Below are 13,416 nucleotides of genomic sequence, written 5' to 3'. Positions count from 1 at the left end.
TGCTGAAATCAGTGGCAAATCTGCACTTTAAACCCAACATCGTGGTGGAGTTTAGATTGCACAGTTCCGCAATTGCAATTCTGGTTAAACGATCGCACACAATATTGGCAGCCTCCTCAGGTGTTATCTTAGCAATTGAGGCCATGTGGAAACATGGGTGCACATTGCTGATGTACGATGTTTCTGAACAACAAGGAAATCCAGCTAGCTGGTGCCCCTACAGGCAGTTCCCACCGCCAGCTGGGTGTACATAAATGTATTTGCATTTTTTGACACAGTTTGTGCTATAGGCCCTCATCCTGTAACATAGTGTTGCACACTTGACCATCTTGGCATGATTGATAAAGAAGATAATTGCTGGCAATGGTTCACTCCATAACACCATGATTATAACAAAAACAGAAAGACAGGCAGCATCTATGGAGAGAGAAACAGAGTTAATGTTTCAGGACTGATGAAAAGTCATCGACCTGAAACGCTAGACTACATTTTAATCTAGAAGAGCATGTGGGTTTGGGTGTGGGCGAGGGGTTAAAACCAATAATGGGAAAGCTGCATCAAACCAGCTGATTCCGCATTTCACTTCAGCATGTTAGGCTGTGTGCGAGCAAACCCCTCTGGGATGCAAGTTGTCAATTTTCAAATGTTAATTGCTCAATAACAGCGATGTTGACACATTGTTCTCAGTTCGATATTGGGTCCACCAATTTCCCGGGTTTCCTGAAACTTACTAGTGAAAACAAGACGAGTACACAGCTGCTGCTGAGGGGGCTGAAGCAATCTCCAACAAGAGGGCATCTAACCATCTCCTCTTGATGTTCGATGGCATTAACATTGTTGAATCCCCGCTATCAACATCCTGGGGGTTACCAGTGACCAGAAAGTGAACTGGACTAGCCATATAAATGCTGTGGCTACAAGTGCAGATCAGAGGCTAAGAATTCTGCAGTGAGTAGCTTACCTTCTGACTCCCCAAAGCTTGTGCACCATCTACAAGGCACAAGTCAGGAGTGGGATGGAATACTCTCCACATGCCTGGATAAGTGCGGCTCCCACAACACTCAAGAAGCTTGACACCATCCAGGAAAAAGTAGCCCACTTGATTTGCACCCTATCCACCACCTTCAACATTCACTCCCTGCACCACTGATGCGCAGTGGCAGCAGTGTGTACCATCTACAAGATGCATTGCAGGGACTCGCCAAGGCTCCTTCAACAGCACCTTCCAAACTGGCAACCTGTACCAGCTAGAAGGACAAGGGCAGCAGATGCACGGGAACACCACCAACTGCAAGTTCCCTTACAAGCCACACACCTTCCTGACTTGGAAATATATCACTGCTCCTTCACTGTCGCTGGGTCAAAACTTGGTACTCCCTCCCTAACAGCACTGTAGGTGCACCTACACCATGTGGACTGCAGCGGTTCAAGAAGGCAGCTCACCACTACCTTCTCAAGTGCAAAAAATGCTGGCCTAGCCAGCGATGCTGACACCCTGTCAAAGAATAAAAAAAATGCTCAAGTGAAGATGCCAATAAATGCGACAACTACTTTCCTGCCTGTCAGTGGCAGGTTTGTTCACAGTACTCTTGCTGAGGGGCTACTTTCTATACTTTTGAAGCTTGTTCAGGGTGAATGCCACATATGCTGCCTAAGATTAGACCTCAGACGAAGACCAAGATGGCCAGCAACCATACTTGCAGCAGCATGTTTAAATACTCACAGAGAGAGGACCAGCAGAGAGGGGTCCAGCAGTGAGGGGAGCAGCAGAGAGGCGCAGCTCACAAGGGACATTCATGATAAAACAGGGTCTACATGAGTGGCTCAATTCCCTTGTGCACGAGCATCAGTGTCTCAGGAAGCCTAGGATGTCACATCAGGTGATTGTAGAAATCAGCAGCCTCTTAGAAGGACATCTGCCTCCTGCTGGTTTGGGTGGTCATGCATTGTCAGTGACTGCCAAAGTCACCACCACCAACCCAACTTTTTTGCCTCTCAGACCCTTTCAGGGCTCTGCTGCAGACATGTGGGATCTCCCAGTTAGCCCTGCTCATGGATAAGAGACCACTGATGCAGTTTTTTGCCATAGCGGATGCTGCCAGTCAGAATAAGTGGGAACTCGACTTTGCAGCTCTGGCAGAGTCCCCATAGGTGCAGGTCTCCGTCTACTGCACAGATGTTGCAGCCCAAAAAGAGCTTGGGCGAGTTGCTGCAATGCATCTTGTAGATGGTGCACACTGCTGCCACTTTGCTGGTGATGGAGGGAGTGAATGTTTAAGGTGGCGGATGGGGTGCCGATCAAACTTTGTCCTGGATGGTGCCAAACATCTTGAGTGTTGTGGGAACTGCTCTCATCCAGGCAAGTGAAGAGTATTCCATCATGCTCCCGATGTGCCTTATGAACAGGCTTTGGGGAGTCAGGAGGTGCTCAAAGTAACTTGTCCATAAGGTGCAACATCTATGTCCAGCTAAGCAGAGCTGGGAGAGAGCTCCACTCTGTGATACGGACTTTCCACTGCTGTCTCTGCCTACATCATTTGCTCTTGCTCATTTGTGATGTGTGAGTCACCAAGTGGAAACACAAATATTTGCCTTGCTGGTTTCACCAAAGAGTATCTGACCTGATGTATGGTAAGCATGAGTCCTGTAAGGGTGCACCATCAGTCAAGGGGTATGGGGAGAGAGCACGAGTATGGTGCTGAGAAAGAGGATCAGCCAAGATCATATTGAATGGTGGAGCAGGCTCGACGGGCTGAATGACCTACTCCTGCTCCTATTTTCTATGTTTCTCAGGCAAACTCCACCAACTGCTTCTGCACAAGTGATGGCCTTGTGGGAAATAAAAGGTATGAATCAGTCCTGGCCAGGTAAGGATATTTTGCACAAAAACAGAAAATGCTGGAAAAACTCAGCAGGTCTAACAGCATCTGTGGGGAGTAAAACATATGACTCTTCTTCAGAGTGTCCGCAGTATTTTGCTTTTGTCTAAGGATAATTTGCAAGTTATCATTATGCAGATGATCATATTGCATTGCAAGTCAACATAATTGAGTATGGTGTGACATGCGGGTGGCTTTTATTGAATTGTGTTACTATGTAGTAGGAAGCTCGCCATCTTGCTAAAGCAGTAAGGGACATTGAAGATCCATTGGTAAACAGCATTTCTTCCTCTGTGCCTGTCAATTGCAAGATGTTTGGAGGGTCCCTTTCAGTTCTCTCCCCGTTTTTCGGTGCTCTCTCCTCTTGCAGGGTGGGAAAGAACAGACCTGTGATTGAGTGTAATGACATGTATTTACCCAATGGATGGAGAGCATTTTGTGAGAGTGACTATGATGGAGAGGCTTGCTCAAGCATAAGGCTGAAGGTGAGTGGGAATGGTGGATGGATAGATGGGGACATGAGGAAGCAGTGGCATTGTGGCATTGTCACTGACTAGTATTCCAGAGACCTAGGGTAATGCTCTGAGGAGCCAGGTTCAAATCCCACCATGGCATGTGGTGAAACTTGAATTCAATAAAAATCTGGAATTAAAAGTCTGATGACGATTGTAAAAACCCATCTAATGCACTAATGCCCTTTAGAGAAGGAAATCTGGTGTTCTTACCTGGTCTGGCCTACATGTGACTCCAGACCCACAGCAATGTGGTTGACTCTTAAATGCCCTCTGGGTATTTACGGGCAATTAAGGATGAGAAATAAATGCTGGCCTAGCCAGTGATGCCCCTATCAATGAATAAAGTAAAGCGCAGTGCACCTGCAAGTATGTGAAGAATGATATTATGGATTAAGAGTGAGGGATTGAGGTATCATGCACTGTAGGATGTAAATGAAAATCCCACACTCACCTTTCTTGACATGCTTTTGTTATTAAAGCACTTTCGACACTGAATCCAGGAACATGGAACCAGAGAATGCAGTTAACTTTCTTTGCAACCTCTGCTGTGGATCCTCCTCCCATCAATAAAGAGTGTATATCTCTGACTCCTCATAGCCCCCAGCAGCACATCCAGGAAGGCATCACTGAAATGCAGCACAACCTTTGCCCATTTGAAATCCATTCTGCCATCCCTTCTCTTTTCTTCCCAACTCCAACTCCATCAACTTGCACACTTACATTGTCCCTTTAAATACTGGAGTTGAGATCATGTCCTGCAGGTCCCCATCATGCCCTGACATGGGAAACCCAGAAATAAAATGATAATGAGATGGCTGAGGCAATTGGAATTGGAGTTGAAAGCTAGTCTCAGTAATTGTGCCCATGAGGCTATCGTCAATTTTTGTATGATGTTGTATGTGCCAGCATACCAGTGTAATGTAAAGGTGGTCAGCAGAGCAAGAGTTAACTTGGGACTGGAGAATAGCCCCACCACAGTATGATTCATAGGGTCACTTGGTAATAGACTGAGAGAAGAGTCTAGAAAAAACACTTTGGAACCAGCCTTCATGAAGGTAACAGCACCATGCATGATCCTACCTTGGATCTGTAAATAGTTAAAGGTTAACAGTAAAGGGCTCATGTTTAATCACACAACTCTGCAGGATCTCATCAATGAGGCACCACCGCGCACCACATTACAACATGGTTGACAGCGGTGGGAGATCAGCATAGTACAACACGGTCGGCAGTGGTGATCGCTTCTACAAGATATCACAACAGAGATGTTACCCTAATCCGACATGCTGATCCATGGTGATATGAAAGGTGGCAGCTGAATGCATGAACCCAGAGCAGCATTCCAAGGTATGAGGAATTAAAAGCAACCGAAGCCTAGCCATACAGACATGCAGCTAAGAAGGAAAACTTGAAGAAGAAGCTGAAGAAGCTTCGCTACAGCCTTAGAAGTTGAGGAATCCACCAGAGTGAGCGGAAGCTTATTGCATGATGCAGAGTGATGCAGGGTAAAAGGAGAGAAAAAAAAAACTGGTCAGGTTGCAAAGGCGGGTGAGCAAAAATGCAAAAATTGCAAGACTCTGAATGACGCAGTCTGAAGAATACTAGACAGTTCACGATACAGTGAACAAAAATTATAAAAAAGAAACTGTACTTACATTTTAGGATAGGTAATGGTCCCAAGGGCTCAGCGTCCTTAGAGAAGCTGGAAGACAGCTACAAGTAAAAAAACATATATAAAAATCGGCTGGCAGAATCAAAGGTTTAGGAGGAAAAACTGCAGGTCATATTTAAAAAAAAGGATCACTGCTGCTCTGACAGTTTCAAAACAGAAAATGCAGACAAAGCACACAGAAACGCTGCGGCTTTTAAGTTTAACAAAAATGGGCCCCGATCAGACCACAAGCCCGCCAAAATTCTCAAAGCATGTGACGTCCAACATCAAAACGACCTGCAGAGTCAACAAAAAAAAAGAAAGAACAGCCCAGAAGAGAAAATTTCTGCAGTTTAGAAAGTTTAAAAGGAAGGCCCATAATCACGGAGATCTCGAAAAAGCATGGAAAAACACAGAGACAGGGCTGATGGCTGCAGACTGCCCCCAAAGTTCCAAAACAGGACCTGCAGAGGTAAAAGAGAAAAGGAAGGAATCCCAAAGAAAATAACTGCCCCTACTTTGAAAGTTTAGAGTTTGAAAGAATACAGGCCCACGATCACTGGAAGTCTCGCCAAAATCGGAAAAGCACAGGAAAAACACAGAGACAGAACCGTCAAGCTGCCGGGCCTGCCTGAGTAGAAAAACGGCTACTGCACTTGACAGTCTTAAAATGGTAATGCAATTTAAAGCTATAACCACAAGAAAAGGAAACAGCCATGGACAGAAAATTGGATGAGAAAGAGCAACTCTGCTGAGGGCAACAAGAGACCCTAAAATACAACAGCAAGCACGTGTTTGGCTGGAATAGTGAAGCAAGTGGAAAAGAGGGTTCGATTTGCGTAGCGTATACATCCAGCAAGAACATTGGCGGACACCACGGAAAAAGAAAATTCAAGTCCACCCTAGGAATGAACAAAGTGCGAATTCCCCTCAGAAGGAGCAAGACAAACCCACAGTGTCTGAAGGAAGCAGATGAGTTATTAATAAAGAGAAACGCAAGTCGAAGGAGCACAAAAAGCCAATCAAATGGAGATAGCCAAGTACCAGAAACACAGGGTATTGCTACCAGTCCTCAAAACATGGCAGACTAAAGTGTGGAAGAACTATTAAGCCTCAGGACCATCTGAATTTGTAAAGTCAGGGACTTCAGGTGTGGGGAAAAGGGATATCAAGTAAAGTATTGTAATACTCCACTGGAAGAGAGGAAAATTTTCTTTGGCAAAGAAAGGGGGATGTTGTATTGCTTCCATGCCATTGTAATGTAAAGGTGCTCGGCAGAACAAGGGTTAATGTGGGACTGAAGAATAATCCCACCCACGGTATGATGCATAGAGTCACATGGTAATAAACTGAGAGAACAGTCTAGAAAGAACACTCTGGAACCAGCTGAATGGAGACAACGGCGCCATACATGACCGTGCCCTGGATCTGCAAATAGTTAAAAGTTAACAATAAAAGATTCATGTTTAAATATACAAGTCTCAACACCTCATTGTTGAGACACCACAGTGCGTCATACTACATCATTGATTGTGGTAAAAACCCATCTGCTTCACTGATGTCATTTAGGGAAGGAAACTACCATCCTTAGCTGGTCTGGCCTACATGTGACCCCAGATCCACAGTAATGTAGCTGACTCTTAACTGCCCTCTGAAATAACCTAGTAAGCCACTCAGTTCAAGGGCAATTAGAGATGGGAAACAAGTGCTGACTTTACCAGCAATATCCACATCCTATGAAAGAATAATTTTTTAAAAATCCACTGACAGACTTGCTGCACCTGGTTTCTCTTGTGCAATGGGCTCCGACTCCCCCTTCCAATGCATCACCAAATTAAAATTGGGGACATTAAGTTGGTTTCTCTGCACAGATGCTGCCTGAGCTGTTCAGTATTTCCAACATTTTCTGTTTTCATTTAGTTTAGATATTCTGGTTCCTAGGAAAGATACAGCCATGGCTTGCTATAAGTACTCTTTACATGTGAGCCCAGACAATAATAGATAGTGGGAAGAGAGGGGTTCTGGGGGCCTGTTAATCCTACTTGCCTGGTGGAAAGCAAGCAGGTGGACAGTTAAACACCCCAGGTTACATATCTACCAGATAGTCACAGGAATCCTGCCATACCCTGTTTGTACTTTTCAGGTGTGGACTGAACTTCCCCCCAAAATTGAAGGGTTTTCAGTTTTCACATTATTTAACCTTTGGTAATATTATGTATCGAGAACATTTTGTGTACTTCTAAATTCACCTTTATGAATGCCATTGTTATAAATTGCAAATGATTGGTGCAGAACTTTAATGAAAGAAAGATGAGCACAGTTTTACCTCTAGGTTACAATCCAGAGAACAAAGAACAAACTTTTATTTATATAGTGCCTTTTCCCAAGCTCAGGATGTTCCAAAATGCTTCCCAGATAATTAAGTACATTTGAAGTATAGTCACTGTTGTAATGTAGGAAAATATGGCAGTCAATTTGCACAGAAACAGCAGTGAGATAAATAACAAAATAATCTGTTATTAATGACATTGGTTGAGGGATGAATGTTGGCCAAGATACTTGAGAAATGTCCTTGCTCTTCTGCCAATAGTGCCAATAGGATCTTATATGTTCACCTGAGAGAACAGAGTCTAGATTGTCTACTCAAGTCCTGAATTTGGACTTGTACCACAATTTATAACTCAGGTAAGTGCGACCACTGTCTTAAAGGTTAAACAGCATTACAAACATATTTCAAATTGACAATCACAAAATATTGGATCAAATTCACAACTCGTCGGAGGAAGTATTTCTGTAAAATGTATCAAACAGTGCAATGTCAGTATATAACTGTGCTGTGCGAAGGAAATCTCTTTTCTTTTTTAATGAGCACATTCGAGCTCTATTCCTTTCCCTGTTCTAAAGCACTGCACCAAAGTCAGGAACTGGAGCTGTTGCTTGTTATGATCAAAGTAACTGAGATAATTGTGGATGAGGGTAGCATTTCGGGCAATCTAGTTTATTATTTCAAAGAAAGCTACTACCTTTCTCATGAAAGTCAGCAGACTTTTTGCCTGCATTGCCCTATCTTGAAAACCATAGCCGTTATTTGCTCCTTTGTGTATAAACAAGTATTTCCTGACACCCATCATGTTTGTACTTACATGTCTTTGTCCTGCAGTCATGCTTTAACTGAAAACAGTGTCCTGGATTTATCTGCTGAGTTCAATATAAAATTGAATTTTATGCAGTTTGGAAATATTCTTTTAATTCTAAGGCTAATTTCCAGCATGCTAAAATAGATCAGTGATGTATTTCAACATAGCTTGTTAAGGCAATATCAACCAGGTTAAGTTGCTTACGAAAATTCTTCCATCCATGCATTATTTCCTCTTAAATTCCTGTTAAAACTTGTATAACATCAAGTTGGTTTCAAAGACAGAAACGTAAAACTAAATAAATGAAAGTCATGGGATTGATGTTCACAGGTAGCTCTTTCAGAATGAGAGAAACAGTTTGCAACCAATTACACGCTTGTTTGCTCCCAATATATATTTTGTGCAACTTATTTCAGGATTTTTTTTTGGATGAAACTGCTACAGCATTAGAAAAGGAATAGCAATCTGCACATATACACAGAAATCACTGACTAAACAAGAAATCTGACCCTTGCTAACAACATTGGTCACAGATTCCTGAATAATTTGAAGGCAGACAAGCCAAGAAGGTGCCAGGTTTTATCTCTGGGTTGTGCTGAGCTATTGGTAGTTTGTACTGTGACTCTCTGCAAAACCAACAGGTGAGGGAAGACATTTAAAAAAAAGCTCCTGTTTTTGTTCCTCATCACTATCTAGGGACAGCCACTAGTTGCTGAGTAGAGTAATGTGTTAGGTGCGTGTGGTTCCCCCATTACTGAATAGTCAGCCTCCTCTTCTTCTGGGACGATAGTGAAACCATACTTGGACAACTGTCAGTGGGGGACGTCTACATCTTCAGCACTTATGTAGTGAGCAGGAACCACTTGATTTTCATTTCCATTCAAATCAATGGAAATGAAAGTTGGGGCAGTCGCTGTCATGAACAGGCTGGTTTCCTTACCACTTGAGCCATGAAGCTGAATCCTACCAGCAGCATCTGCAGAAGTGGAGAGGAAAAAACTGAATACAAAGAAACAAGTTGAAAAATATGAAATTACCGCTCTTCACCCCCACATGCCTCAGTTTTACAGGCGTAGGGATCTCAAATAAACACAACGATAAAGGATCTATCGTTCGTAAAATATATCGTTTCAAATTCCATTAAAATTAGTTACAATGTAATCTGCTAACTTGGATACAGCAGGTAGAAGTTTATTATGTTACATTCAGGTTTACAATTATTTTACTATCCTTATATATTTTTTTCCTTTTTTTCCAATGGCAATTGAATCAAAGGATCACACTGGTGTTAAATGCTCACTTTTAACACACAATAAAATATGCCCTACTGTGGTAGCTTTGTTCCCTCACCTTGTTATCCTCATTACTTTTTATGTCTTTCCCCTTTAAGCAAAAATATCAGACAGCAATTTAAAACTTTAAATGCTTTCAATATTTATATTTGGAACAAACATTTTTAGAAGTATTATATACAGATGTCTGAATAATGTCAACCAAAGTCACTAGAAGGAAGAAAAGATCTTGCACATTCCGCTAATTTTATAGGGATTATACACGCAACCCTTTGAATCAAAACTGTAAACTTGATATATGGTATGAAATTAAATATTGCGGCCAAAAAACAGAATTTGCAGGAGAATTCACAATCTTCATTTTAACTAGTGAAAATAAGAAGTCACCTCTCTAAGTTGTGTTTTAGTCCTTAAATAGAGAAACAGGAAGAGGTAGTAGCATCATCAATCTGCAAGTTAACATATCTTCAAATGGTGTTGCAAATGAAACCCGCGTACAAACAACTTAACATGTTCTAATAAAATTCTGTGGGTCTACTTTAATGCAGGCTTTAACCAGTTTGAAATAAATGACTCAATGCCTCTGTTAAAATATCAGGCAAAGGAATCTCATGCTAACATGCTAAACATTTGGATGGTAATCTTCACACTGTTTCACATTTCAGACCACCAGAACAAGCTGAGGGTCTCTCACTGAAGTCACCGGAGATGTTAATAGTTATTTTTGATGAAAGCTGTTTGGATAATTACTTCAGTCACAGAATGCTCCAGAAATTCCGGCAGGAAATGAGGAAACTTTATGGAAGTTTCTAAATAAATTCTGGCTGATTACAGCCCCAGGTTCGGTTGTTCTCGTGGAGTATAACTGTTCCCCAAAATCCTATTAAGTGTCTGAAGCACAAGCACTTATATGCTGCAGATTTTTCTTTATTCCAGTATCCCCTTAAGTGAATGAAGTGAACAATGGTGAGTTGCAAGTAGCCTATGAACTTGTGATTAAACACTGCATGATTAAATACTGGAAAATGCCCCCATTAAAAGTTTGGAGTTTATGGTTTTTGTGGGATACATAGGAATGATGGCCAAAATCTGATACGTACCTAAGATACCAGCATTTGAATAAAATGGAACAATGCATTTAGGGGCAATGGCTCTGATCTAATAAGATGGACATGGGTCTCATTCTGTACAGACAGAACATCCAGGGTGGCTTCAATTTGATTTGATGAGTTTGTACTGAAATCGTATAAATAGATCAATCAGGTTAAGACGAGACCCTTGTGCATAAACTTGTCTCCCAAACTGTGCAAGATCCGTAGTCTTATTTCATTGCCAGTTGGGTCCATGCTTAGCGCATGTGCTGAATAAATATTAATTGATACAGAAGCAGAGTTGTGGTAATTAGCTGTTTAATATTCTTGGTGAGGGTGTCTGTGGAGCAACTCAGAAGTCCCAGCAAATAGTGTAAGTAGTGCATGATTCAATCATATAATAACCTCCTGGAATTTCTTCACCATATAATAAAGGATATACACTACGTTCAAGATTCCATCAAATTCAGGCCCGATTATCATTTTAAAAGTATATGAAGCACAGGCCTGGTTTTCCTTTGAGGAACCCAGGACTGAAAACAGCAACATATTTTCTCCGAACTTAACTAATTCTAACAAACATATTACGAAAATGCGACCTTAATTGTACTTTACAGGAAACATAATAATATCTATAGTTAATTGCAATATCCAGTCAGCAAGATATAGTACCCAAGGTAGTCAGCTAGATAGCAGGTGACTAGGCTGTTTGAATTAATGAAACATGTCAATCTGGGAATTTATTGCTTATTTGGCTGGGGAGTGGTTAAAAAATAGCTCTTGGACTCTGTGCATCAAAAACAGCGCTTTCTCTTTCATCTTATTTGATAAATTTATATGCACTCAAGATGGGAGATATTAGTGCTGGGAGAGGAAACCGTTTGCAGTTTTAGCATCCAGTGTCCATATAAAGCATGGTCAACCCAGGCCAGAGGTCAGGCACAGGCTGAGATTTTCTTTGCTGCCACAGAAATATGCTTCCACCGCAACCCTCTCCTGAGGAGCAGTTTCATTTTCCAAGCTAGCCATGCTTATAGTCTTTAAGCAAGACTGGGAATTAGTGCCAAACTACAGCTACTTTGATTGTGTGCCCAGGAGAAAATAAGTAATGACAAATGGAAAAAAATGGTGTTCCAACTCAATTTGTGTGGAGCCACTATCCTCACAAAGCCTTTGAAAGTTTTGTTAGTACACTTTGCTTACCTCAGGAACCAGGAGAGTCTAGGGCCGGAATTTTCTGGCCGTGTTGGTGTTGGGTGACATGGCGGGTGGGGGGGAGGAAACTGGGGTGGGGGGAACGGGAGACGACGACAATATGGTGAGGAGGTCCAAAATCAGTTTTACGTTGTCATGAAACCAGTTTGCAATCATCCGCTCCACCCATTAATTGCAGGCCGCATTTCCCACCGCTGCATGTCACAAACGTCATTTTAATACATTTGCACCTGATTATAAGCCCAGCTTGCTGGAATCATACCCGCATGTCAAATTTACCGCCCGGGTCGGCGTGACTTCAGAACGATGTGCTTCGCAACTGCCTTTAGAAGGCGTACACATGGCATCCTGAAGTTCGAGGGGAACTTGGAGGTGATTTTTTAAAAAATTCACTCATGAGATGTGGGCTTTGCTGGCTGGGCCAGCATTTATTGCCTGTCCCTAGTTGCCCTTGAGAAGGTGGTGGTGGATTGCACACCAGTGCGCACGAGCATCGCCTGCAGGACAGCAAGAAAGAGGCGCCGCACATTCGCAGGGGAGCGCAGGCGAGTCGATTTTTCCTGGCTGCCTTTCAGTGTGGTGCCGGGGCAAGGGCTCCAGTGTGGGTCAGGCTGGGGGGAGGCGGAGGGGGGTTAGGGGAGGGGGGGATGGGATGGCAAGGCACCATGGACTGAAAGATATACTCAAGCACATGCACGGGGGTGGGCATGAGGGAAGCGGCCACTCACTCGTCAAAAGTGAGCTTTCTCCCACAGCTACAGCTCCATTGACATGCTTGGAGTTGGGCCTCTGAAGCTTTTCTGTCCATTCAAGCCACGCAAAAGCATGAAAGTGCCACCAATTTCTCCAGGGCCTGAATTTTTAGCTCGGCAGGAGGGCACAATCGGCGGGCCCGGGATCATCTGGGAAACGGACTGCCGACTGTGATCAGCTCCTGACCGTGATTTCTTGTTGGCTGGCCAACTAACAGCCCGCCAACGTGAAATGCGTGCTGAAAAGTTCAGCGCTGCCAGGGTGGGGGCGGGAAGAGGGCAGGTGATGACGTCAACGCGGGCGTGGAGCGAGCGCTGAGAGAAAGCTCCCCGAAGGTAGAGAGCTGCCTCAGGGAGCTGCAGGCCAGAAAACCATTAAATAAAGTTTCAAAAAGTTGGAAAAAAGTGTCCAGGCATCAGAATCAGCCACCTGAAAATATAGATGATAAAAATGCTGCCACAGATTTTTATTTTTATTTTATTTCATAATGAGGTTTCATGAAAAACGTAAAGACTGCCTGGCCAATTCGCCTGTCTGCCAACCATAAGGTTGGGCGGACCACGAAAAATCAGAGTAAATTGCTCCGCTAATGGGTATAATTGCCCTCTTTGTCAGCTGGCGCGCTTCCGGCTTTTGCACGTGCCTGCCGACCGAAATACCGCACAAGCACGGGATGATGTCGGGACGTTCACCCGGCGTCATCTCGCGCGATTTCACGTCTGATCGGGTCTGGCGCGCGTATCAACGTAAAATTCTGCCCCAGAACTTTTCACCCCTTGGGCGCAGACTGCAAATTAATGTGCATTTTAGGGGGCAGCAGAGCAATTGAATGACTGGGCAAGTTGTACAATCCCCTTGTGAAAGCTGGCCATGGTGCAGTCAC

At 43.3% G+C, this 13,416-nt stretch overlaps 1 protein-coding gene across 2 annotated transcripts in view; it reads right to left on the bottom strand.

Annotated features, from left to right (window-relative positions):
* The window catches only part of LOC144684882 (ethanolamine kinase 1), a 479,036-nt gene that overhangs the window by 213,109 nt on the left and 252,511 nt on the right, over window positions 1–13,416 (bottom strand). The gene's annotated exons all lie outside the window — the stretch shown is intronic.

Source organism: Cetorhinus maximus, chromosome 9, assembly GCF_964194155.1.
Source record: "Cetorhinus maximus chromosome 9, sCetMax3.hap1.1, whole genome shotgun sequence".
NCBI classification, from domain to species: Eukaryota; Metazoa; Chordata; class Chondrichthyes; order Lamniformes; family Cetorhinidae; genus Cetorhinus; species Cetorhinus maximus.
Note: the sequence above shows the minus strand (reverse complement) of the source record. Positions and strands in the feature narration are given on the sequence as shown.